Raw genomic sequence first — 13,321 nt, 5'->3', positions numbered from 1 at the left:
AACCCAGGGTTTTGGGTAAACTCATACTTGTAGGTTCTTGGTGTCTTCTATCTATGTGCTGTATAGGAATGAAAAAGGCAAGTACTCCCGAGTTAAGCTGGGAACTACTGGGCATTAAATGCATGAATGAACAGAAAAAGTTACTCATTATTCAAGACATACATTTTTTCTAAAAAAAATTAAAAGGAAGTCTCTAATTATATTCACACTGCCTTTTCACAGCCTGATATTAATAAAGGATGGAGTATATTTCTAAAGCACAATAGCAGTTTGGCATATGTTGAGAAGACTTAGAGAAATTGGGGGTTAAAGTGATATTTTCAACTCTAAAACATCCCCTTGACACTACAAAAATCTTCTGTTTTTGACCCAGGAAATGGGACTGGGATATGGCCTTGGCCAACTGGCCTTAAGGACATTATTAAAGAAAATCCACATTCAAGAGAAAGATGAGATAAATAACTACAAAAGGCAGAGTTATTTACATTCATAATTAGCCCTTCAATGTCATTTCTTACAAGCTGATGCTGGGCCTAATCCCTGCAATTCCTGCTTTACCAGCAAGTCCTGGTAGAATCCTCTGAGAATTTTCATATTCCAGGGTTCTTCTTGAAGTATTCCACCACTAGCCTGAAGGCAAGTGTAAGCTGCATGGAGTGTCCCAAATGCCCATGACCCCTATTCCTAGTATGCTGCCTTCTCTCTCTCAGACCTCACTTACGGCCTCATGAAGAGTTCCCTACAATCAACTGACTAAGGAAGAAAGAACTCAGGCCTGGTTCCAGATGGTTCTGCATGATCTGAAGGCACCCTCTAGAAACTTGGTCATCTATAGCACATCAGCCTCTTCCTGAGCTATTCTTAAGGACAGTGGTGCAGAAACGTCCTGCCACAAGGCAGAAATTTAAGCAGTGCACCTGGCCATTTGTCTCAAAGAAGAAATAGTCAGACTAAGACCAAATTGGCTATAGCTACTGCTGAGTGCCCAATATGCAAACACTAGAGACTAACACTAAGTCCCCAAGCTGTCACAATTCACTTGGGTCATCAGCCAGGTAACTGATGGCAGCTTGATTCATGGATTTTTATGCTGGGGCCAATATTTTGTTCTTACTGGAATAGACATTTATCCTGAGTATGGATTGCCCTGACCTGCACACAATGCTTCTGCCAAAACTACCTTTAGTGGACTTACAGAATGCCTTATCCAGTATCATTTTGTTTCATCCAGCACTGTTTCTGATTAAGGAACTCATTTCACAGCAAACAAAGTGTGGCAATGGGCCCGTGTTCATGAAACTCATGGATTTTATTATGTTCTCCATTATCCTGAAGCAGCTGGCTTGATAGAGTGGTGGAATGCCCTTTTAAAGACTCAGTTACAGCACTGGCTGAGTGCAAATGCCTTACAGAACTGGGGCCGTGTTCTCCAGGTGGCTGTACATGCTCTAAACCAAGCATCCAATATATGGTGCTATTTGTCATATGGCGAGGACTCATGGGTCCAGGAATCAAGAGGCAGAAATGTGAGTGGCACCACTCACTACTATTGCTAGGGATCAACTAGCAAAATATTTGCTTCCCATCGCTGTGATCTTAGGGCACTGCTGGTCTTGGTTCCAAAGGGAGAAATGTTTCCTTTAGGATACGTAACAATAACCCATTGAACTGGAAGTTATGACTGCCAACTGGCCACTTTGAGCTCTTTATGCCACTAGGTCAAAGGCAAAGAAAGCAGTTGCAGAACTGGTTGGAGTGACTGATCCTGATTATCAAGGGAAAACCTCACTGCTACTACACTGTGGGGGTAAGGAAGAGTGTCTGCAATGCAGGAGATGGCTTCAGGTATCTCGAACTACTACCATGTCCTGTGACTTCTAGTTAATGGAAAACTAAGCAGCCCAATTCAGCCAAGACTTCTAATTGTCCAGACTCTTCAAGAATGAAGGTTTGAATTACTCTATGAAGCAACAAACCATAACCAGCTGAGGTGCATTCTGAGGGCAAAGTGAATACGGACTGGGTACAGGAAGAGGTGCTTATAAATACAAATTATGACTACACAACCAGTTTCAAAATGAGGGCTTCCTTTTTTAAAATTATAAATATATTTGTATATGTATTAGCCAAATAGTTTTGTTTTCTTCTCTTTCTTATGCCCTTATTATCTAGCGTAAGGTATATGTAATTAACTTTACACCACAGTATTTAAGTTATAGGAAATCAAAGGAGAGGGGGAATATTACTTAAAGGCTTTCTATCCTCTCCTGGGGAACAAGCTGGCATGTTTTTGGTTGTACACAGAATAGTTATACCATGTTAGACAGAAATACAACTATGCTATTGTCCTTTGGAGATGAAGTATGGTTTAAGGATATATATATATATATATATATGGATGTTAAGTTGACAACGGGTGGAGTGTGATGGTCAGTTTATGTGTCAATTTGGCTAGGCTATAATCCTTAGTTATTCAATCACACATCTAGCTATGTGGTGAAGGTATTTTGCAGAGATGATTAAAGTTCATAACCAATTAACTTTAAGTAAGGGAGATATCCTAGGTACGCTAGGTGAACCTGATTCCAACAGTTGAAAATTATTAAGAGAAGTATTGAGGAATCCCAGAAGAAAAAATTTCGACCTCTGGGCAGCAACTTCAGCTCATGCCTAAGTGTTCTGGCCTGTCCCTCCTGACAGCTGTCCTTCAGATTTCAGAATTTCTTTGGCATCCTCCACAATGAGGGAAGCCAGTATCTTATAATAAATCTCTAATGTTTCTGACTGGTTCTGTCCCTCTGGTTGAACCCTGATGGATACAGCCATTTAAAAACCTTTGGGCAAATAATGCATTAAAGTTTCTATTAGATGTTAACACTAAAATGCCACCGTTTTGTCCGATGGTTTTCCAAGGGACAGGCTACTGAATATGGAGCTCTGAGGGAAATGACAGGGGTGATGGGGAATCGGTGCCCTCTTAGAATGGAAGTGGTCATCCCATAGGCTCTAGACATCCAAAAAGGCTGCAGGAAGGGAAAAGTATCTGATGAAGGAAAGGATGCCTAGGCATGATGAAGACCTATGCAATGAAGATAGGGAGAGGGGCAAAGAGAGAATTTATGGTTGTACATACAGGCATCCCTGGCTACAAATCCAAAGTCGAATAGGATTCTGTGATTATCAGTAAGGAGCCCAGGGACATATTAGTAAGGCGGTGCTGCAACTGTGACCCTTTTTTTGCTGCAACTGTTCGCTTTTTGCTCTCTTGTTTCTTTTTGTTTTCCTCATCTTCTTCTTCTCTTTATAATTACTCTTCATAATTGTTATAGTAGTTACCTTTAAAAGAAAAATCAACAGGACTAGCAAATGAAGTGTGAAAGTTTTCTATATTTTATGTCATCAAATACACCCAGTGGTCCTGTGAGATAGGCATCCTAAGTTATTCCTAAAATGGTTAGAGAGTAGAAACCATTGCCCAAGGCACTTATATAAAAACAAGTATAAATACAGTTGCCCAAGGCCCTCGTATACGTCAATTGCCTGAGGACACCTGCCTGGTGTCAGAGCTAGAATTACTATCTTAATTCTGTCCTATCTATAAAACCTAGATTCTCAGTTGTTGCATTATCCTGCACTCCAAAGAGAAATAATTTCCATAGAGTCAGCACCAATGATCAGAAAGAGGATAATTTGCAGACCCTGAAGCCACAGTTTAAAAGGGACTTGGAGAGATGACAGGGCTTTGATTTTGAGTTTCTGTTCCACAGGAAGCCAGGATGTCCATCTGACTTCAATTCTCTCCTGATTATTCCTTGCTCCTGAAAAAGATCAAGTTGATACACACACTTCCTTTTCATCTCATCTCGTGCCACTTTTTAAAATTTGGCCTGTTTACTAGAGCAGATTCTTTTCAGCATATACTTGGCCATGTGTGACGAGGAAAGGAGGGTAGGAGATGGTTTCTGCAAACATGGCAAGCTTTAGACTGACCTTTCTTTAAGGGAATGTTGAAGTTAGGAGGAGTACCTTTCCCTCTACCGCCTAAGAAGACAGCTTTTTCAAAGCTCTCTAGCTTTGAGATAATGGATTTGCATATCCAAATTCAAGGCAATTTACATGTTTTTAAAAAATCAGAGAAACTCATAGATAATATCAACTTATGAAAAACCTGAATAGGATAAATTACACTAATTCAAGTAGATGACGTGGAGGTCATTATAATACTAAGAAGCAAAAAGAGTATCATTTCTCACTGCTTAAATTTGTGTGTTTTTTTTTCCTATAGCCTCATTCAACCTATTTTAAAAAATATATTCGGGAACTCTACTGCATCTTCATTTATTTTAATATTATTCAGTGGGTTTTATCAAAGTAGAAGTTCTTAGATTGTATGTCCCTATTTTCAACTCTTTTCTCCCCTATTATTCATAACTGTGTGTGCCAATTAATTTCTTAAGTTGGGAAATTACTGCTATATATTGTTATATTTTTAAAAACTATTTTCCATCAATTAGGGATGGAAATAGGAATACTGTTAGCTTCTTAGCAATTGAGCTTTCTAAATTATTTCTAAAAATTGAGAAGTCAGATGTTCTCCCAAACTAGCTGGGCAACTAGTAACCTAGCCTAAGCCTCATGAAGGATTTTAAGAATTAACTTACGTATTTTAAAAGTCCATACATACCAGAGACACGTGCTTTCTATAAATATGAAAAACATTTGGTTATTCAACTTGACTTGAAAACTTAAATTTTGACTAGGTTCATTATTTAAGACACTACATGTTTTCTATAAATAATGTGTTTTTATCATGGCTCTTAGACTTTCAGCAATTTCTTAATAGCAACGTATATATTATCAAGAAAGACTAACATGGCTTTCATTTTGCATAGATTTTTTCAGACCATTAATATCTGCTTAAAATTAATTAACAATCTAAGAATATGAATGAAGAGTAGTAAAGATTAGAATGCTAATAATTATGGATAAAAGCAAAGTTTATTTTCCTTTCTGTTCTTTTAATCCTAAAGTTGTCACAAAATATGTAGCTCTTGAAACTAAGATCTTGTTGAATTATTCACACTTCCTTTTCTTATTTAACCAGCAATTTAGCTTTTTCTCTTTTAATGCTTAGGAATACTCAAACTTCCTTTCTTCAAAAAAAATTGTTTTTTTCCAATGAATATCCAATAAACCACAAGGTTTTGGAAAACAGTTTGTCCACGTTCCCGCTCCAACACTTACTGAGTAATATTGGGCAGGTCAATTAACATGTCTCCACTTCAGTTTCCATATCTGCAAACTGGAAGTTATATTACCTATTTTAGTGGGTGATTGTAATACTAAATTGATATATTGCATGCAAAGCACTTTTAAGAAAGTATAGGATAGTAAACACAAGTTAGTTAATAGTTAGGTTTAAACTAAGAAAGCTTAATGAAATGTGTGGCTTTTTGTCTCAAATTACTTTAAACTCATAACCTTGGCTGCTAAAGTGCTATATCCTCCTTCTTGTCCCATTCTCCATAATCAGTCCTATGGGGGAGCATGTGAAATTGAAAACCCATATGACTTCTGGTCAGACTAACCCTGGTTTCTCTACTTACTAGTTTTACGATCTTATATAACATGCTATGTCTGTCTGAGACTCATTCCCCTCTTCAATAAAATAAATAAAAAAGAATAATACCTATATTGACCTATATTGCAGGATGATGTGAAGCTTGTGTGACTTGCATGTGAAATGTCCAGTGTGGAGGGGACGCATACAGTAGAGACTGGCACTGCCCTGCCTCACCTGGATATAACCACGGAACAAATACAAATTGTTTTCACTTTGTTCTTACCTAGTGTGTCTATCATTGCCACACTCTCACACTTTTAATCACACTTTTAATTGGCCTTAAAAATTCTTAATATTTTTAAAGTATAGAACTTCATGTCTTTTAAACTGAAAATTAGACTGAGAATATTAATTGCTTATTGTCTTAGGAGGATCCTCAATCAAAGTTTAATGTTCATCTTCTTCCTTGCCCATTCAAAAAGTAGTCATTGTTGGTCCTGAACATAAACTATTACTTTTAAATCGAGCATTATTTTATAATAAAATAAGGGTTATTTAATAGTTAACCTAGTCATGTATTTTAACCAATTTTTCCTGCATGATCTAGTTAAAGATGTTAGGTTAAGATGGCTGAACAGGAAGAGCTCTGGTCTGCAGCTCCCAGTGTGGTTGATGGAGAAGACAGGTGATTTCTACATTTCCAACTGAGGTACTTGGTTCATCTCACTGGGACTGGATGGAAAGTGGGTGCAGCCCACGGAGGGCGAGTTAAAGCAGGGTGGGGTGTTGCCTCACCTGGGAAGCACAAGGGATTGGGGGACTTCTCTTTCTTAGCCAAGGGAAGCCGTGAGAGACTGTACCTGGAAAAATGGGAGATTCCCACCCAAATACTGAGCTTTACCCAAGGTCTTAGCAACTGCCAGACAAGGAGATCCTCTCCCGTGCCTGGTTTGGTGGGTCCCATGCCCATGGAGCCTCGCTCACTGCTAGTGCAGCAGTCTGAGATTGAACTGCAAGGCAGCAGCCTGGCTGGGGGAGGGGCCTCCGCCATTGCTGAGGCTTGAGTAGGTAAACAAAGCAGCCTGGAAGCTCTAACTCGGGGGAGCCCACTGCAGCTCAGCAAGGTCTTCTGCCTCTGGACTCTGCCTCTGTGGGCAGGGCTTAGCTGAACAAAAGGCAGCAGACAACTTCTGCAAACTTAAACGTCCCTGTCTGACAGCCTTGAAGAGACCAGTGGTTCTCCCAACACGGCGTTTGAGCTATGAGAACAGACAGACTGCCTCCTCAAGTGCGTCCCTGACCCCGTGTACCCTAACTGGGAGACACCTCCCAGTAGGGGCCGACAGACACCTCAAATAGGCAGGTGCCCCTCTGGGATGAAGATTCCAGAAGAAGGATCAGGCAGCAATATTTGCTGTTCTGTAGCCTCTGCTGGTGATACCAAGGCAAACAGGGTCTACAGTGGACCTCCAGCAAACTCCAACAGACCTGCAGCTGAGGGACCTATTAGAACGAAAACTAACAAACAGAAAGGAATAGCATCAACATCAACAAAAAGGACATCTACACCATAACCCCATCTGTAGGCCATCAACATCAAAGACCAAAGTTAAATAAAACCACAAAAATGGGGAGAAACCAGAGTAGAAAAGCTGAAAATTCTAAAAATCAGAGCGCCTCCTTCAAAGGATTGCAGCTCCACACCGGCAAGGGAACAAAGCTGGACAGAGAATGAATTTGACAAGTTGACAGGTTGACAGAAGTAGGCTTCAGAAGGTCAGTAATAACAAGCTTCTCTGAGCTAAAGGAACGCATTCGAACCCATTGCAAGGAAGCTGAAAACCTTGCAAAAAGGTTAGATGAATGGCTAACTAGAATAAACAGTGTAGAGAAGACCTTAAATGACCTGATGGAGCTGAAAACCATGGCATGAGAACTTCGTGACACATGTGCAAGCTTCAATAGCCGATTTGATCAAGTGGAAGAAAGGATATCAGTGACTGAAGATCAAATTAATGAAATAAAGTGAGAAGACAAGGTTAGAGAAAAAAGAGTAAAAAGAAATGAACAAAGCCTCCAAGAAATATGGGACTATGTGAAAAGGCCAAATCTACGTTTGATTGGTGTACCTGAAAGTGATGGGGAGAATGGAACCAAGTTGGAAAACACTCTTCAGGATATTATCCAGGAGAACTTCCCCAACCTAGCAAGGCAGGCCAACATTCAAATTCAGGAAATACAGAGAACACCACAAAGATACTCCTCGAGAAGATCAACCCCAAGACACATAATTATCAGATTCACCAATGTTGAAATGAAGGGAAAAATGTTAAGGGCAGCCAGAGAGAAAGGTCAGGTTACTCACAAAGGGAAGCCCATCAGACTAACAGCAGATTCCTCAGCAGAAACCCTACAAGACAGAAGAGAGTGGGGGCCAATATTCAACATTCTTGAAGAAAAGAATTTTCAACCCAGAATTTCATATCCAGCCAAACTAAGTTTCATAAGTGAAAGAGAAATAAAATCCTTTACAGACAAGCAAATGCTGAGAGGTTTTGTCACCACCAGGCCTGCCTTAAAAGAGCTCCTGAAGGAAGCACTAAACATGGAAAGAAACAACCAGTACCAGCCACTGCAAAAACATGCCAAATTGTAAAGACCATCGACGCTAGGAAGAAACCGCATCAATTAATAGGCAAAATAACCAGTGAACACCATAATGACAGGATAGACTTCACACATAACAATATTAATCTTAGATGTAAATGAGCTAAATGCCCCAATTAAAAGACACAGACTGCAAATTGGATAAAGAGTCAAGACCCATCAGTGTGCTGTATTCAGGAGACCCATCTCATGTGCAAAGATGCACATAGGCTCAGAATAAAAGGATGAAGGAAGATCTACCAAGCAAATGGAAAGCAGGGGTTGCAATCCTAGTCTCTGATAAAACAAACTTTAAACCGACAAAGATGAAAAGAGACAAAGAAGGCCATTACATAATGTTAAAGGGATCAATTCAACAATAAGAACTATCCTACATATACATGCACCCAATACAAGAGCATCCAGATTCATAAAGTAAGTCCTTAGAGACCTACAAAGAGACTTAGACTCCCCCACAATAATAATGGGAGACTTTAACACCCCACTGTCAACATTAGACAGATCAACAAGACAGAAGGTTAACAAGGATATCCAGGGCTTGAACTCAGCTCTGCACCAAACAGACCTAGTAGACATCTACAGAACTCTCCACCCCAAATCAACAGAATATGCATTCTTCTCAGCACCACATCACACTTATTCCAAAATTGATCACATAATTGGAAGTAAAGCACTCCTCAGCAAATGTAAAAGAACAGAAATCACAACAAACTCTCTCTCAGACCACAGTGCAATCAAATTAGAACTCAGGATTAAGAAACTCACTCAAAACCACACAACTACATGGAAACTGAACAACCTGCTCTTTTTTTTATTATTATTATACTTTAAGTTCCAGGGTACATGTGCACAATGCACAGGTTTGTTACATATATATACATGTGCCATGTTGATGTGCTGCATCCATTAACTCATCATTTACATTACATATATCTCCTAATGCTATCCTTCCCCCCTCCCCCCACCCCAAAACAGGCCCCGGTATGTGGTGTTCCCCACCCTGTGTCCAAGTGATCTCATTGTTCAATTCCCACCTATGAGTGAGAACATGCAGTGTTTAGTTTTCTGTCCTTGCGATGATAGTTTGCTGAGAATGATGGTTCCCAGCTTTATTCATGTCCCTACAAAGGACATGAACTCATCCTTTTTTATGGCTGCATAGTATTCCATGGTGTCTATGTGCCACATTTTCTTAATCCAGTCTATCACTGATGGACATTTAGGTTGGTTCCAAGTCTTTGCTATTGTGAATAGTGCTGCAATAACATACGTGTGCATGTGTCTTTATAGCAGCATGAATTATAATCCTTTGGGTATATACCCAGTAATGGGATGGCTGGGTCAAATGGTATTTCTAGTTCTAGATCCTTGAGGAATGTCTTCCACAATGGTTGAACTAGTTTACAGTCCCACCACTAGTGTAAAAGTGTTCCTGTTTCTCCACAGCCTCTCCAGCACCTGAACAACCTGCTCTTGAATGACTAATGAGTAAATAATGAAACGAAGGCAGAAATACAAATGTTCTTTGAAACCAATGAGAACAAAGACACAATGTACCAGAATCTCTCAGACACATATAAAGCAGTGTGTAGAGGGAAATTTATAGCACTAAATGCCCACAAGAGAAAGCAGGAAAGATCTAAAATTGACACCCTAACATCACAATTAAAATAACTAGAGAAGCGAGAGCAAACAGATTCAAAAGCTAGCAGAAAGCAATAAATAACTAAGATCAGAGAAGAACTGAAAGAGATAGAGACACAAAAAACCCTTCAAAAAAATCAATGAATGCAAGAGCTGGTTTTTTGAAAATATCAACAAAATTGATAGACTGCTATCAAGACTAATAAAAAAGAATAGAGAGAAGAATCAAATAGATGCAATAAAAAGTGATAAAGGGGATTTCAATTTTGAATTTTAGCAAGAAGGAAGGAAGTTAATAAAACTCATGCATAGATAATGGTTATAGATATTTATAGACAATTGCTTATAAGTATAATAAATAATGCACATCATTATTGATGTTTCGTATAGCAGGCACTTTAACATTAAATGACTCATCTAACAAACATAGAACTCGTGAGAAACCTGCGAGTTTGGGAATGAAACAAAGCAGAGATAGAAATATAGTCCCAGCTACTTGGGAGGCTGAGGCAGGAGAATGGCGTGAACCCAGGAGGCAGAGCTTGCAGTGAGCCGAGATCACGCCACTGCACTCCAGCCTGGGCAACAGAGCGAGACTCCGTCTCAAAAAAAAAAAAAAAAAAAAAAAATCCTCCATCTTGACTGATCTCACTTAGTATAACATTACTGTGACAAGGTTTTACAAAAATGGTTTTGAAGAAGTCCAAAGAAGCCTGAGATTTATAACACAGATGTTCAAGTAAGAGAGTGTGAATCTGTAATCATCTCTGTTTTCAACAAAGACATGGGGAATGAGACTCAAGACATTTATGTATTCATAGAAACTCAGGACATTTAAGTGGAGAAACAGAACAATTTAATTAGCATGATCTTCTAGGTAGCAGTAAATGGTCTATTTGTGTCGGGTTAATGAACTCTTCTAGGGCACTCAGTAGAACCAGGGTGCCTTTAAAGGACTCATTGACCTCACAGGGGTGAGCACTTTTTCTGTCAGAGAGCCCTTTATTTACCAGTCTTTACACTCTGCAGGAGAAGTCCACAAATTCATGAGGTATCAGCTTCCCATAGGTAAAGGAAGTGTTTTTCATGGGTTTATGCGCTGATACACACAACTAACATTAAAACTCCTGGTAGAATTGTTTGTATTCGTATGCATAAATAAAGTGATGCAGCATAGTATTATTTAATTTTATCAGTGTAACACAGACATAAAATAACAACAAATGTCTGTACTAGGTGATATGTCTGAACTACAGCTTGATATTATTCAGTATTGAGAGTTGTGTGGCCAAAGTCAGAGTAGGATTGGGCCAGTCTTTGGTAATTTTTTAAAAAATCTATACAACTGTGGCCTCTTTTCTGGAAATGAGCTATAGCAATGCTTATATTACACCCCTCCAAGCATTCATACAGATAAAAAACATTTATTGGTCCTTACTGTAAACTAAGCAAATTGGGTCATGATGAGGAAAAACAAAGAAAGAAAAGACATAAATAAATATCTAATCATGTATGTTCATTGTAACAGCACAAGCAACTGGTTTTATTTGAAGTATCCTCTGCTTTCTAGGTCTAAACTAAGACAGATAAAAAGAAAGCAGAAAAATGCAAAACTAAGTTCTTTCCCTTTATTTTAACAACTATCACGGCTCTTCATTTTTGTGTATGTCTTGTGAGCACAGGGGCTATTTTTTCAAGGATGGTTATAGAATGAAGAGCCTTGGAATTTAGAGTCCCCCTCTGGCAGAAAAGGCCAATATGCTTTTAGCCTCTTATAAAACATTCAGGTATCCTGAGTTTAGGGTTCCCCAGCTCTGTGTGTTGGTTTCCCCACACAAACCAACTGCATGTGAAAGATGCACCAGGGCCCTTCAATATTACCCTCTAGGATTTGAAAGGCAAGAGGCAATATGCTTCAGCAGAGACATGATGCCCATGCTGCTTGCTGTGCTGTGAGTCATAAAGTCCTTATCTCTGAACCAGGAGTCTCACGTCTTCTGCTAGCAACCAAGAAACTATGGCAGGCTAATTTTATCATGTCCAAATAGGGTAAAAATCTCAGACATATTGCAGTTCTTCACAATCCTTCCGCATTAATTTGCTTACAACGTTTATGGGTTTCTTTCCTAGGAGCATCTATGTAAATCATTTGGAGTTTTTGCCTTTCCCCTTAGAAGAAAAATATGAATGATTTGACTGAACAGGCCTATAGCCAAACCCAAGATGATCTTTCCAGGTGTGAACTCCATCTTCAAACTTCTAGTGAGTCTGAGGCCACGACTGGAAAAATTTAGAAATAATTTCTAATTCTTGAAAACTTTGAAATGTCAAAACATTAAAACTTTAAGTTTTTGTATCTTGTTTAATGTTTAACAATTTTCTGAAACTTTGTTTGGGAATTATGTAGGTATTCTACTTTGTTAGTTTGACTTAGCATATATAAATAGAGCTATGTCTACATATTAATAGTAGTCTTGTTTTACCTTACCTTTGTGTTTTTTTGCTGTATGCCATCTAGATCCTAAACCTTAAAGAAGAAACTATGGCAATGTCTCTTCCACCACTCTTGATTAGCATGATGTGTTGCCAAAAGACTTCAGATCATAAGTGCAAAATAAAAAATCCCAAATTGGCTGCATCTTTTCTCATTGCTCAACAACTGTCAAACAATTGAGAAATTTGTTTTGGATGAAGCAGTAACATTCCTTCTTCCACTCCCAGCCCCATTCCACATAGTCTGCAGTTCCTCACTGACCACTGATTGATGTCAACGTGCAAACTCTCAGACAGAAGACAAGAAATATGTCATGGGCTTTCTGGTTCTTCAAGCTTCTGATTAGGACCAGAGCCAGCAATTACATACACTTATCCCTATTCTTTCCATGAATGCAGAGAAAGAAAGACCTTCTTGAGCTGCAAGAAATACTCTATTCCTTACACATAATAACTAAGGCTCAGCAGCTTGTAAAAAGGCAGGGTCCAGGGCATGTCAGGACAAGGAAGAGTTGTAGGTTATTTCTCTGTCTTTCCTCTATATTCTTTCATAATTGGGACAAGGCCTCAGCTGACAAGGAGCTGGCAGAACACTGGGGACAGTTGGTATATAAGAACCAACACCGTCCCATCAGTCATTTATTCAACACGTGTTTATTGAGCATCTGCAACGTGACTGCACCGTTATAGAGTCTCTATTGTTGTAGGTCCTGAGAAAAAAACTGCAAAGCAAAGTACACACAGGCTTGCCCTCCTTAAATGTACAGTCAAGTGGAGATGGCAGATATTAAGGAACTAACTTGTGCTATTGAAGTTTAAAAGAAAGGGATCTTACTGAGTCTGAGGAAAGGAATGAATCAATGCAGACTTCCTAGAAGAACTGACATGTAAACTAAGAACTGAAAGAGGAATAGACATTAAACCAGAAAACAGAATGGAAGAAAAATAGATTTA

At 39.0% G+C, this 13,321-nt stretch overlaps 1 long non-coding RNA gene across 1 annotated transcript in view; it reads left to right on the top strand.

The window, feature by feature from the left end:
• The window catches only part of LOC134735761 (uncharacterized), a 28,556-nt gene extending 16,125 nt beyond the window's left edge, over nt 1-12,431 (top strand). The window contains exons 2-3 of the long non-coding RNA XR_010119202.1: nt 12,005-12,136; nt 12,393-12,431. This is a non-coding gene — a long non-coding RNA (uncharacterized lncRNA). The remainder of the gene's footprint in view (nt 1-12,004; nt 12,137-12,392) is intronic.
• Nucleotides 12,432-13,321: the final 890 nt, after the last annotated feature.

This window comes from Symphalangus syndactylus, chromosome 23, assembly GCF_028878055.3.
Source record: "Symphalangus syndactylus isolate Jambi chromosome 23, NHGRI_mSymSyn1-v2.1_pri, whole genome shotgun sequence".
Lineage (NCBI taxonomy): Eukaryota > Metazoa > Chordata > Mammalia > Primates > Hylobatidae > Symphalangus > Symphalangus syndactylus.
Note: the sequence above shows the minus strand (reverse complement) of the source record. Positions and strands in the feature narration are given on the sequence as shown.